Below are 13,412 nucleotides of genomic sequence, written 5' to 3' on the forward strand. Positions count from 1 at the left end.
ATTTGAATATGATCACTGAATTAAATGAGAATAGCTTTTCTTTGATGGTACTATAACTCAGGAGGAGGAATTCCAGATTATGGTGGGAAGGGGGTTACCTGTCTCTCCGGGGAGTGGAAAGGAGCTAATGGCTCATTAAGAACGATTTTTTTTTTTTTAAATACAGTATATAACTGCCAGCATTGGAACAGTTTTCCTTTCACTCACAGCAGTACAGGCATAGACATCTTAAAGTAACTATGTGAATTGACAAGTATCCACTCTTAATTTAATGTCAACAGTTGATAAGATTGAGTTAATACTGAGATACAATCTGTTTGGATGATCCCTACCTGCTTAGGAACCAAAAGGCCATAAGGAGTGGAGTGAGACAAGAAGTTTGTTTGGCATCTCCATGTGTCCTTCTCTTCACTGTCATTGCCACCTAAAACAAATCTGATTTATTCAGGTTTAAATCTGCATTGCCAGCACTATTTACATTGGGAAAATATAATTTGCATGTCACCATCTGTGAAGAAAGATTATTAAACAATAAAGGATTAAGAGGTAAACAGTAAAGCCTTGTAGCAATGCATTGAGTCCAAAATTTAAATGCTGAGAATCTAAAAGATTTGTTTAAGGGCTTCTGAATTGTTTTAGGTTGCTGACTCTGTTCTTGAAATAGAAAGAAGTATAAAAATATGCAAAAAATGCTTTGCTGTAAGATTACCAAATCTAGTAGGAGTTTAACTTATTTTAAAATTAGTATGGCTCTATTTAAAATGATGGTTTGTGTTTTGCTGATTTGGTTTCCACCCTCACTTTAATAATGTAAATATTACAAATTTATTACATTTTATATGGGACAATTTGCAGCATTCATAATCCTTGAAAAGAAACAGTATCTCAGTTAACATTTATCCTTAAGGCCAATAATTTCTCTCTAGCTAATATTTAAAGTTGAAACAGTAAACATGAAGGTCATTAATTTTGTTTCTTTTTAAATTTCTGTTCTCAAGGCTAATAATTTGCTTGCCAGAACATGTTTCACTTCCAAGAAAACCATTTTTTTGAGAAAAAGGAAATGTTTTTATGCCTCAGACATGTATTGGTATTTCCCAATCTTATATTGTTGGTATCCTATTACTCACCTCCAAGGTAACTATCTTAGGTAAGCTTTCCTGAGATGGTATTTACAGGTAAGGCATAGTGAGGCTTTTAGAGGTACAAAATCTTAATTTGTCATCAGAGTCTGTGAATAGAGAGCCATTGGCTCTAAACAGAATATGAGTTCAGACTTTGTGAGTAAACTCAGTAAAAATCATTCTCTGTAATGGAAGTTGATGAAAACAACATAAATTGGGCAAGATAAAAATAAGAACAAGAGGCCACTTGTTAAACTCTAGGTTTATGCAGAGAAAGTCTGTCAGTTCTCAAAAGTTAATGAAAATGTAGTTGATGATCTACAAAATGTCAGAACACATCAATGATGTAAGGTTGAAGTTATGCAAGAGTTTAGAAAAGGAGAATAAAAGTATGAGAAGCTACCCATATATATTCTTTAAACTGAGGTGCAGCTCCTTTTGTTAATCACCACTCAGCAATGTAGAAACATCCTTAAAACAGGGAAGGTTAATTTATCAAACTAATGTCCTTTTTTACTTATATTGTCCTACAAGATAAAACCCATTAATTCTGATTCTATGGCTGACAAAACATTTTCCGATTTAATTTTATCTCCTGATTTTACAATGACGGTAAACAAAAAGCAGGTACTCTGTATTTCAGACAGATGTACTCTTCCCTGACCCCACTAGAAAGTCTGAGTCTTTTGGAGCCTTCAGTAAACACTGCACTTGTGTTCACCATGTCCCTGGGTCGTAGCTTGGCTTTATTGCATGTGGCTGAGTAGACCCAAGTTTGGTTCAGTCACAAAGGGAGTGATTGATATAGATTTATTCTAGAAGACTGTGTGAAGATTTTACTAGGAGAGGAGCTGAAAAAAATTCTAAGTGGATCATCATTATAGAATTCTTTCTTAAAGCATGGAATTTATTTTTAAGCCAACAAAACCCCACAAAACCCCAAAAAGAGTCCACAGGGTTAAACTATGAAAAATGTCAGCTTCTCTGAAGAAAAGTAAGATAAACTGCAGTGTTGATCTTTTGTGCTTCACAACTAGTCTTACAAATATTGCTTCTTGTATCATCAGTCCCAGGGAGATGACCAAAAAGTACTAGTGGGACATTTCGTTCTGAGTTTTAAATTAAATTAATCTACTTTAGGACATGAGCTTCCCAGGTGGTCTTGAGACAGAAATTGCTAGGCAGTCAGTGTAGGACTCTGAGACCTCAATCTTTTTATCAATAAACATCTCACTCCATTAATCTAGAGCTATTCCCTTTGTTACTGACTTTCAGAGGAATGCATCCTTGGTCTGGTAGATAATAAAACGCCCAGATCCAGGACAGGATAACCATTAACTCCTGGCCCTCTTATCTAAAAGCAAAACAACTTATAGACCATCAACTTTTGGCCCATATCTGGTGCTTTGTAAAATGGCCAGGGCGTCATAAGATCCAGTCACAGGGTAACGACTCAATGTCTGTGGAAACTTAGAAACTGGGGATCAAAAGAAGCCATAAAAATGTCAAGTTAAATATTTTAAACTGATGGGTTAGACATAACATATATCAAGGACAGGAGCGAACCAAAAATGTACAGATCAATCCTAGTAAGGATATAAAGTGCTGGAAGTCCCACCTTTTCAGAGAGACTTCACCTTATCTCAGTGTCTATGCTGAGAGCTTTGTACTGTTCTTTAAAATAAATCTTATTTGCTTGCTACTGTGGGTATTTGTGTGTTCATGAAGTTCATTCTTCAGCTCCACAAACAAGAACTTAGGTTCTCATTTCAGTGCTAGTGGTAAAAAACCTGCCTGCCAGTGGAGGAGATCTAATAGATACAGGTTTGATCCATGGGTCAGGAAGCTCCCTTGGAGAAGTGCATGGCACCCCACTCCAGTACTTATGCCTGGAGAATCTCATGCACAGAGGAGCCTGGCCACAGTCCGTAAGTTCACAGGGTTGGACACGACTGAAATGATTTAACATGTTAAACATGACTTAACATGTTAAACATGTTTTAACATGTTTACATGTATCGTGTAAATGTGATTTAACATGTTTAAATGTATCAAATTGTGAAATGTTAACTGCAGTAAAGTTGGTCAACATATCCTTCATTTCACATATTTACCATCTTGTAGCTGCTGTTATGGTGAGACATTTAAACTCTACTCTCATAACAAATTTTGTGTTATACAATACTATATTGTTAAGTATAGTTACCATGCTGAACATTATATCTCTTGAACTTAATCATCTTATAACTGAATGTTTATATCCTTTGACTAACATGTCCCAGTTTACCCCACCTTTCAGCCTCTGGCAATAATCATTCAACTCTTTGTGAGTTTGATGATTTTAGATTCTATACATAAGTGAGATCATATAGTAGTTGTATTTCCTGTTTGACTTATTCATACGTAGCATGATACCTTCAAGGTTCATCCATGTTGACACAAATGACAGGATTTTCTTCTTTTTTATGGAAGTAGAACATTTCAACGTGTGTGTGCCTGTCTGCATGCTTGTGTGCATCTCACTTTTTCATTATCCATTTATCTGCCAGTGGGCACTTGACTTATTTTCGTGTGTTGGATATTGTAAATAATGCTGCAGTGAGCATGGGGATGCAGCTCTCTCTTCAATATGGTGATTTCATCTTTTTCAACCAAAAAGGGGAATGATGGATCATATGGTAATTCTATTTTTAATTTTTTGGGGAACTTCCATACAGTTTTCCATAATGGCTGCACTGATTTATATTCCTACCAACAGGTCACCAAGTTTCCCTTTTCTTCACATCCTAGCTAGCATTTGTTATCTCTTGCTTTGATAATAGCCATTCAAGAGGTATGAGATTAAAATCTCATTGTGATTTTGGTCTGCAATTCCTTGACAATTAGTGAAGTTGAGCAGCTCTTCTTTTTCTTGTACTTATTGACCATTTCTTTGTTTTCTTTGGGAAAATGTCTCTTCAAGGGCTCTGCCCATTTTTTAATCTGATTGTTAGATTTTTGTTACTGAGTTTTATGAGTTCCTTATGTGTGTTGGATATATTTTCTCATTCAGTAGGTTGCCTTTTAATTTTGATTGTTTCTTTTGCTATACAGAAGCTTATTGTTTTGATGTAGTCTCATTTGTTGATTTTTGCTTTTATTGCTTGTTCATTTGGTGTCATATTAAAAAAATCATTGTCAATACCTGTAATAAAGAGTTTTCTCCCTGTGTTTTCTTCTAAGAGTTTTACAGTTTCAGGTCTTCCCTTTAAGTCCTTAATTCATTTTGAGTTAATTTTTGTAAGTGACATAAATTAGGGTTTCAGTTTCATTCTTTGGCATGTAAATATTCTTTTCCCAAATCCACTTATTGAAAACACTAGCCCTTCTCTGCTGAATATTCTTGGCTATCTTGTCTAATGTTTATTGATCCTGTATTGGGCTGGCCAGAAAGTTTGGTTGTGTTTTACCATAACATCTTATGAAAAAACCCAAACACACTCTTCAGACCAAAGCAAAAGATGTGGACTTAGTTTTAGAGTTTTGATTCTGTTCTGTTGGTCTCTGTGTCTGTTTTTATGCATGTATTCTGAATCGTTAGTGAATTTGCTTTTAGATCTGTTTTGGGTCTTGTCTTGAGAATTTGCATTTTCAAAATTAGGTCACCAGCAACCAGAGATATTTTTACTTCTTTTCTGATTCAGACACCTTGTAGTTCTTTGTATGATTTAATTGCTCTAACTAGGACTTCCAATGCTATGTTGTATAAGATTGGTGAAAACGGACATCTTTGTCTTGTTTCTGGTTGGGGTTTTCAGCTTTTCACCATTGTGTGTGATCCTGACTGAGGGTTTGTCATATATGGCCTTTATTATGTTGAGATATGTTGCTTCTCTACCCAATTTCTTGAATTTTTATCATGAAAAGATGTTATACACTTGTCAAATGATTTTTTCTGAATCTATTGAGATGAGTATATGATTTTTGTCTTTTATTCTATTAATATGGTGTAGCATGTTTTATAAATGTCGAATCATCCTTGCATCCCAACAGTAAATCCCATGTGATAATGGTGAATAATCTTTTTAACGTGTTGTTAAATTGGGTTTGCTAATATTTTGTTGAGAATTTTTGCATCTCTATTTATCAGTGCTGTTGGTTTATGGATTTTATTTTCTCCTATCTGGCTTTGATATTAGGATAATACTAGCCTTATAAAAGGAGTTTAGAAGTGTAACATCCTCTTCATTTTTGGGGGGAAAGTTTGAGAAGAATTGGCATTACGTCTTTAAATGAGGAGCCTGGTGGGCCACTGTTCGTGGGGTCACAAGAGTAGCACACACCTTAGCAACTAAATCACCACCACCACCACTTCTTCAAATGTTTGGTAGAATTCTCCTAGGAAACCATCTGGTCCTGAGCTTTTCTTTTTTTTGGGGCGGGGGGAGTGTTTGATTACTCATACAGTCTCCTTTCTTGTTACCGGTTTATTCATATTTTTTGTTCCTTCATGAATAGAAGGAACAAGCTACCTTCAGTTTTGGTGGTTTGTATCTATCTAGGAGTTTATCCGTTTCTTCTAGTCTGGTCAATTTTTTGGTGTTTAATTGTTCATGGTAGTCATGTGTGATTCTTTGTAGTTCTGTGGTATCAGTTGTAATGTGTCCCTTATTATTGATATTTATAATTTCATTTGAGTCCTTTCTTTTTCTTGGTAAGTCTAGATAAAGATTCATCAATTTTGTTTATCTTTTCTTTTACTTTTGTATTTTTTCTGGTCCCTATTTTATTTATTTCTACTCTGTTCTTAATTATCTCTTTCCTTCTAAAATTTGAGCTTAGTTAGTTTATTCTTGTTTTTCTTATTTCTTGAAATGAAAGGTTGTTTATTTGATAGATTTTTGTTTTTTCTAAATGTAGCAATTTATCACTATAAAGTTTTTTCTTAGCAATGCTTTTGCTGAATCTCATAAGGTTTGGTATGTTGTATTTCCATTTTTATTTGTTTAATTATATTTTTAAATTTCCCTTTTGATTTCATCTTTGACCCATTTGCTATTCAGGAGTGTAGTGTTTAATCTTCACATATCTGTGAATTTTTCAGTTTTTCTCTTGTTATCTATTTCTAATTTTATACTATATGGTTGGAAAAGATACTTAGTAAAATTTTAATCTTTTAAAATTTGCTGAGACTTGTTTTGTGACCCAAGATATGTTCTATGCTGAAGAGTGCTTCATGTTTGTTTCAGAAAAATGTAAATTCTGCTCCCATTGGATGGAATATTCTATATATGTGCCTCAGATCAATTTGATCTAAAGCCATCAGTTCTTCTCTGCTAAGCCTTAATTATGATCCAACTCTTACATCCATATATGACTCTTTTATAATTATAAACTGACCTTCTTTATCTCTTGTTATAGTTTTTGAATGTATTTTGAATAAAATATAGTTATATTTTTGATATATAGTTATATCAAAACTTTGATATATTTTGAATAAAATATATCTTGTTTGGTGCAAGTATAGCTATTTCTGCTCTGTTTTGTTTTTTATTCACATAGAATTAATTTTTCTACCCATTTACTTTGATCCTCTGTGTGTCCTTGAAATTGAAACAAGTACTTGTAGGTAGCACCTGCTGGGCCTTTTAAAAAAAAATTATTTTTAATTGGAGGATAATTGCTTGTGTTGGTTTCTGCTGTACAATGAAGTGAATCAACAATGCTGTGTTGATTTCTGCTGTATAGTAAAGTGAATCAGCTATATGTATAGATATATTCTCTCCATCTTGGACCTCCTTCCCACTCCACTCCCCATCCCACCCCTCTAGGTCATCAAAAAGCATTGAGCTGAGCTTCCTGTGTGCAGGTTCCCATTAGCTATCTATTTTACACATGGAAGTGTATATCTCCCAGTTTCTCCCGCCCTCCTCTTCCCACCCTGCCCCTTTCCATATCAACATGTCCATTCTCTATGTCTGTGTCTATATTCCAGCCTTAGAACAAGGTTCATCTCTACTATTTCTCTTGTTTCCACATATATGCATTAATATACAATATTTGTTTTTCTCTTTCTGATTTACTTCACTCTATATGACAGATTTTGGTTCCATCCAGGTCTCTACAGCTAATTATATTCCTTTTTTATGACTGAGTAATGCTCCATTGTGTATATGTATCATAACTTCTTATTCATCTGTCAGTGGACACCTAGGTTGCTTCAGTGTCTTGGCTATTGAAAATAGTGCTTCAGTGAACATTGGGGTACATGTGTGTGTGTGTGTGTGTGTGTGTTTTAATTACATATGTATTTGGCTTTGTTGATTTTTAATTGCTGCACATGAGGATCTTCCTTGTTCCATGCAGGATCTTCACTTGCAGTCAGGGAACTGTCTAGTATATCAAGTGGGACCCCAGAGCCTCTGGTACTTACAGTACATGGGCCTAGTTACTCCATGACAGGTGGGATCTTAGTTCCCCAACCAGGAATTGAACCTTCATTCCCTGCATTGGAAGGCAAATTCTTAACCACTGGACCACCAGGGAAGTCCCTACATGTGTCCTTTCGAATTACGATATTCTCAGAGTGTATGCCTACTAGTGGAATTGCTGAGTCATATGGTAGTTGTATTTCTTGTTTTTTAAGGAAACTACTTTGATCCTCTCTATGTCCTTGCAGTTAAAGCATATTATAAGGCAGCATATGTTGGACTTTATTTTTTTAAAATCCATCAGTCCCTTTATCCCTTTTGGTTGGATCATTGAATTCATTTATATTTAAAGTAATTATTGATCGGTAAGGACTTGCTACTACCATCTAGGTAATTGTTTTCTGGCTGTTTTGTGATTCCCCTCTTCCTTTCTTGCTGTAATGTTTTGTAAATGATAACTTTTATAGAGAAAAAGCTGGCTTAAAACTCGACAAGCAAAAAACAAGGATCATGGCATCCAGTCCCATTACTTCATGGTGAACAGATGGGGAAACAATGGAAAGAGTGATGGACTTTATTTTCTTGGGCTCCAAAATCACTGCGGATGGTGACTGCAACCATGAAATTAAAGACACTTGCTCCTTGGAAGGAAAGCTATGACCAACATAGACAGCATATTAAAAAGCAGAGACATTACTTTGCTGACAAAGGTCTGTCTAGTCAAAGCTGTGGTTTTTCCAGTAGTCGTGCATGGATGTGAGAGCTAGACTATAAAGAAGGCTGAATAGTGGAGAATTGGTGCTTTTGAACTGTGGTGTTGGAGAAGACTCTTGAGAGTCCTGTGAACTGCAAGGGGATCAAACTAGTCAATCCTAAAGGAAATCAGCCCTGAATATTCATCAGAAGGACTGATGCTGGAGTTGAAGCTCCAATACTTTGGCCACCTAATGAGAAGAGCTGACTCATTAGAAAAGACCCCGATCCTGGGAAAGATTGAAGGTAGGAGGAGAAAGGGACAACAGAGGATGAGGTGGTTAGATGGCATCACCGACTCAATGGACATGACTTTGAGCAAGCTCCAGGAGTTCATGATGGACAGAGAAGCCTGGTGTGCTGGGGTCACAAAGAGTCAGACATGACTGAGTCACTAAGCAACAACAATAGTTGTACATCCTTCTGTTTATCTTGTGTGTGTCTACTGAAAGCTTTTACTTTATCAGTTCAGTTCAGTCACTCAGTCATGTCTGACTCTTTGCGACCCCATGAATCACAACACGCCAGGCCTCCCTGTAGCAATCAGTGCAAAGAAATAGAGGAAAACAACAGAATGGGAAAGACTAGAGATCTCTTCAAGAAAATTAGAGATACCAAGGGAACATTTCATGCAAAGATGGGCTTGATAAAGGGCAGAAATGGTAGGGACCTAATAGAAGCAGAAGATATTAAGAAGAGGTGGCAAGAATACACAGAAGAACTGTACAAAAAAGATCTTCACGACCCAGATAATCACGATGGTGTGATCACTGACCTAGAGCCAGACATCCTAGAATGTGAAGTCAAGTGAGCCTTAGATAGCATCACTATGAACAAAGCTAGTGGAGGTGATGGAATTCCAGTGGAGCTATTTCAAATCCTGAAAGATGATGCTGTGAAAGTGCTGCACTCAATATGCCAGCAAATTTGGAAAACTCAGCAGTGGCTACAGGACTGGAAAATGTCAGTTTTCATTCCAATACCAAAGAAAGGCAATGCCAAAGAATGCTCAAACTATCGCACAATTGCACTCATCTCACACGCTAGTAAAGTAATGCTCAAAATTCTCCAAGCCAGGCTTCAGCAATACATGAACTGTGAACTTCCAGATGTTCAAGCTGGTTTTAGAAAAGGCAGAGGAACCAGAGATCAAATTGCCAACATCTGCTGGATCATGGAAAAAGCAAGAGAGTTCCAGAAAAACATCTATTTCACTTCATAGCTACCCTGAAACTTACTTGAAATATGTTATGGAAGTAAGTCTTTTTAAACTGATAACAATTTAACTCTACCTTTTATTTTCTTCACATGTTTATTAGTATTTGGTGTCACACTTTCCATCTTTTTGAGTTGTATATTCATTAACAAAGGATTACAGCTATACTTATTTTTAATGCTCCTGTCCTTTTAAATTTATGTTAGAAAGCACCACCATTAATACACCACCATATTATTGTAGTATAATATTCAGATATGACTATATACTTGCCTTTACCTGTATGTTTTTAATGTTCATATGATGTCATGTTACTAGTTAGCATTCTTTCATTTCAGCTTAAAGAACCCTTTTTAAGCATTTCTTAGGTGGTCTGATGATAATGGATTTCTTTAGCTTTTGTTTGTTTGGATAAGTCTTTAGTTTGCGATCATTTTTAAACAACTTTGCTGGGTGAAATAATGTTGGTTGGCAGTTTTTTTCTTTAAACTCCCTGAATAGATCCTCCTAATCTCTCCTGGCCTGATAAAGTCTCTACTGAGAAATCCACTGAAAACTTTAAGGAGCTTCCCTTGTATTAGAGAATTTTTTTAATCTTTTGCTTCATTAAATTCAGTTTAGACATTTTTGTTATAATGTATCTTGAAGAAAAGAAATCTTAATTATAATTTTGAAATAATGTATTAACTTCATAACCTTGGGTGTACAAATCCTACCCTAGGTTTTGGAAGATTTCAGCCATTATTTCTTTAAATAAGCTTTTTACATCTTTCTCCCTCAGAATCCCATGACACAAACTTTGTTTCTTAATTGTGTTGCATAGGAGTTGCAGATTTGTTTCATTACTTTTTATTCTTTTTTATTTTTGTTCCGTGTGTGTGTGTGTATGTGAGTGTTAGTTGCTCGGTCGTGTTCAACTCTTTGTCACCACGTGGACTGCAGCCCACCAGGCTCCTCTGTCCATGGAATTCTCCAGGCAAGAATACTAGAGTGGGAGGCCATGCCCTTCTCTGACTTTTTAAAAATTAAGTATTTAATTTTAATTGGAATCTAATTGCTTTACAATATGGTGGTGGTTTTTGCCATATGTCAGCATGAATCAGCCATGGATGTACATGTGTCCCAACATCCTGAACCACCCTCCCATCTCCCTCCCTACCCATCCCTCTTGGTTGTCCCAGAGCACCAGCTTTGAGTGCCATGCTTCATGCACTGAACTTGGTCATCTATTTAACATATGGTAATCTACATGTTTCAATGTTATTCTCTCAAATCAGCCAACCCCCACCTTCCACATAGTCCAAAAGTCTGTTCTTTACATCTATGTCTCTTTTCCTGTCTTGCATATAGGGTTTCTGTTACCATCTTTCTAAATTCCATATATGAATGTTAGTATACTGTATTGGTGTTTTTCTTTCTGGCCTACTTCACTATGTATATTAGGCTCCAGTTTCATCCACCTCATTAGAACTGACTTAAATGCATTCGTTTTTATACCTGAGTAGTATTCCATTATGTATATGTACCACAACTTCCTTATCCATTCATCTGCTGATGGACATCTAGGTTGCTGCCATGTCATAGCTATTGTAAACAGTGCTGCAGTGAGCATTGAGGTACATGTGTCTCTTTCAATTCTGGTTTCCTCAGTGTATATGGAGAAGGCAATGGCACCCCACTCCAGTACTCTTGCCTGGAAAATCCCATGGACGGAGGAGCCTGGTAGGCTGCAGTCCATGGGGTCGCTAAGAGTTGGGCATGACTGAGCAACTTCACTTTCACTTTTCATTTTCATGCATTGGGGAAGGAAATGGCAACCCACTCCAGTGTTCTTGCCTGGAGAATCCCAGGGACAGAGGAGCATAGTGGGCTGCCGTCTATGGGGTCGCACAGAGTCGGACACGACTGAAGCAACTTAGCAGCAGCAGCAGCAGTGTGTATGCCCAGCAGTGGGATTGCTCAATCATATGGCACTTCTATTTCCAGTTTTTGAAGGAATTTCCACACTGTTCTCCATAGTGGCTGTACTAGTTTGCATTCCCACCAACAGTGTAAGAGGGTTCCCTTTCCTCTGCACCCCCTCCAGCATTTATTGTTTGTATTACAAACAATGATGGCAGCCATTCTGACTGGCATGAGATGGTACCTCATTGTGGTTTTGATTTGCATTTATCTGATAATGAGTGATGTTGAACATCTTTTCATGCATTTGTTAGCCATCTGTATGTCTTCTTTGGATAAATGTCTGTTTAGTTCTTTGACCCAACATATGGGTCAAATTTTATATGGGTCAAGACTTATATGACCAATAAATCTTTGGTCATTTATTTTTCTGGTATTGAGCTGCATGAGCTGCTTGTATATTTTGGAGATTAATTCTTTGTCAGCTGTTTTGTTTGCTATTATTTTCTCCCATTCTGAAGGCTGTCTTTTCACCTTACTTTTAGTTTCCTTGGTTGTACAAAAGTTTTTAAGTTTAATTAGGTCCCATTAGTTTATTTTGCTTTTATTTCCATTACTCTGGGAGGTAGGTCATAGAGGATCCTGCTATGATTTGTGTCAGAGAATGTTTTGCCTATGTTTTCCTTTAGAACTTTTATAGTTTTAGATCTTTAATCCATTTTGAGTTTATTTTTGTGTATGGTATTCGAAACTGTTCTAGTTTCATCCTTTTACAAGTGGTTGACCAGTTTTCCCAGCACCATTTGTTAAAGAAGTGGTCTTTTCTCCATTGTATATTCTTGCCTCCTTTATAAAAAATAAGGTGTCCATAGGTGTGTGGATTTATCTCTGGACTTTCTATTTTGTTCAGGTGATCTATATTTCTGTCTTTGCCAGTACCATCCTGTTTTGATGACTACAGCTTTGTAGTATACCCTGAAGTCAGGCAGGTTGATTCCTCCAGCTCCATTCTTTCTCAAGATTGCTTTGGCTATTCGAGGTTTTTTGTATTTCCATACAAATTGTGAAATTATTTGTTCTAGTTCTCTGAAAAATACCATTGGTAGCTTGATAGGGATTGCACTGAGTCAATAGATTGCTCTGGGTAGTATACTGATTTTCACCTTATAGATTCTTCTGGTCCATGAACATGGTATATTTCTCCCTCTATTTGTGTCATCTTTGATTTCTTTCATTAGTTTATTATAGTTTTCTATATATAGGTCTTTTGTTTCTTTAGGTAAATTTATTCCTAAGTATTTTATTCTTTTCATTGCAGTGGTTAATGGGATTGTTTCCTTAATTTCTCTTTCTGTTTTCTCATTGTTAGTGTATAGGAATGCAAGGGATTCCTGTGTATTAGTTTTATATCATGCAACTTTACTATATTCATTGATTAGTTCTTGAAATTTTCTGGTGGTCTCTTTAGGATTTTCTACATAGTGTATCATGTCATCTGCAAACAGTGAGAGTTTTACTTCTTTTTTTCCAATCTGGATTCCCTTTATTTCTTTTTCTTCTCTGATTGCTGTGGCTAGGACTTCCAAAACTATGTTGAATAGTAGTGGTGAGAGTGCACACCCTTGTCTGGTTCCTGATTGTAAATGAAATGAGGGTGAACTACATGATTGTGAATAGTCAACAGATTATGGAGGAAATCAAAAAGAAAATAAAAATATGCATAGAAACAAATGAAAATGAAACACAAGCACCTAAAACCTATGGAATTCGGTAAAAGCAGTGCTAAGAGGGAGGTTCACAGCAATACAAGCCTACTTCAAGAAACAAGAGTAACATCAAATAAACAACCTATCCATACACTTAAAGCAACTAGAAAAAGAAGAATCCCAAAGTTAGTAGAAGGAAAGAAATCATAAATTAGAGCAGAAATAAATGAAAAAGAAATAAAGGAGACCTTAACAAAAATCAGCAAAACTAACAAGTGGTTCTTTGAGAAGGTAAATAAAG

General features: G+C 36.1%; 1 long non-coding RNA gene across 2 annotated transcripts in view; it reads left to right on the forward strand.

Moving 5' to 3' along the window:
• Positions 1-13,412, forward strand: part of LOC107133223 (uncharacterized) — a 175,795-nt gene that overhangs the window by 115,238 nt on the left and 47,145 nt on the right. The gene's annotated exons all lie outside the window — the stretch shown is intronic.

The sequence above is a fragment of the Bos taurus genome, chromosome 16 (genome assembly GCF_002263795.3).
Source record: "Bos taurus isolate L1 Dominette 01449 registration number 42190680 breed Hereford chromosome 16, ARS-UCD2.0, whole genome shotgun sequence".
NCBI lineage: Eukaryota > Metazoa > Chordata > Mammalia > Artiodactyla > Bovidae > Bos > Bos taurus.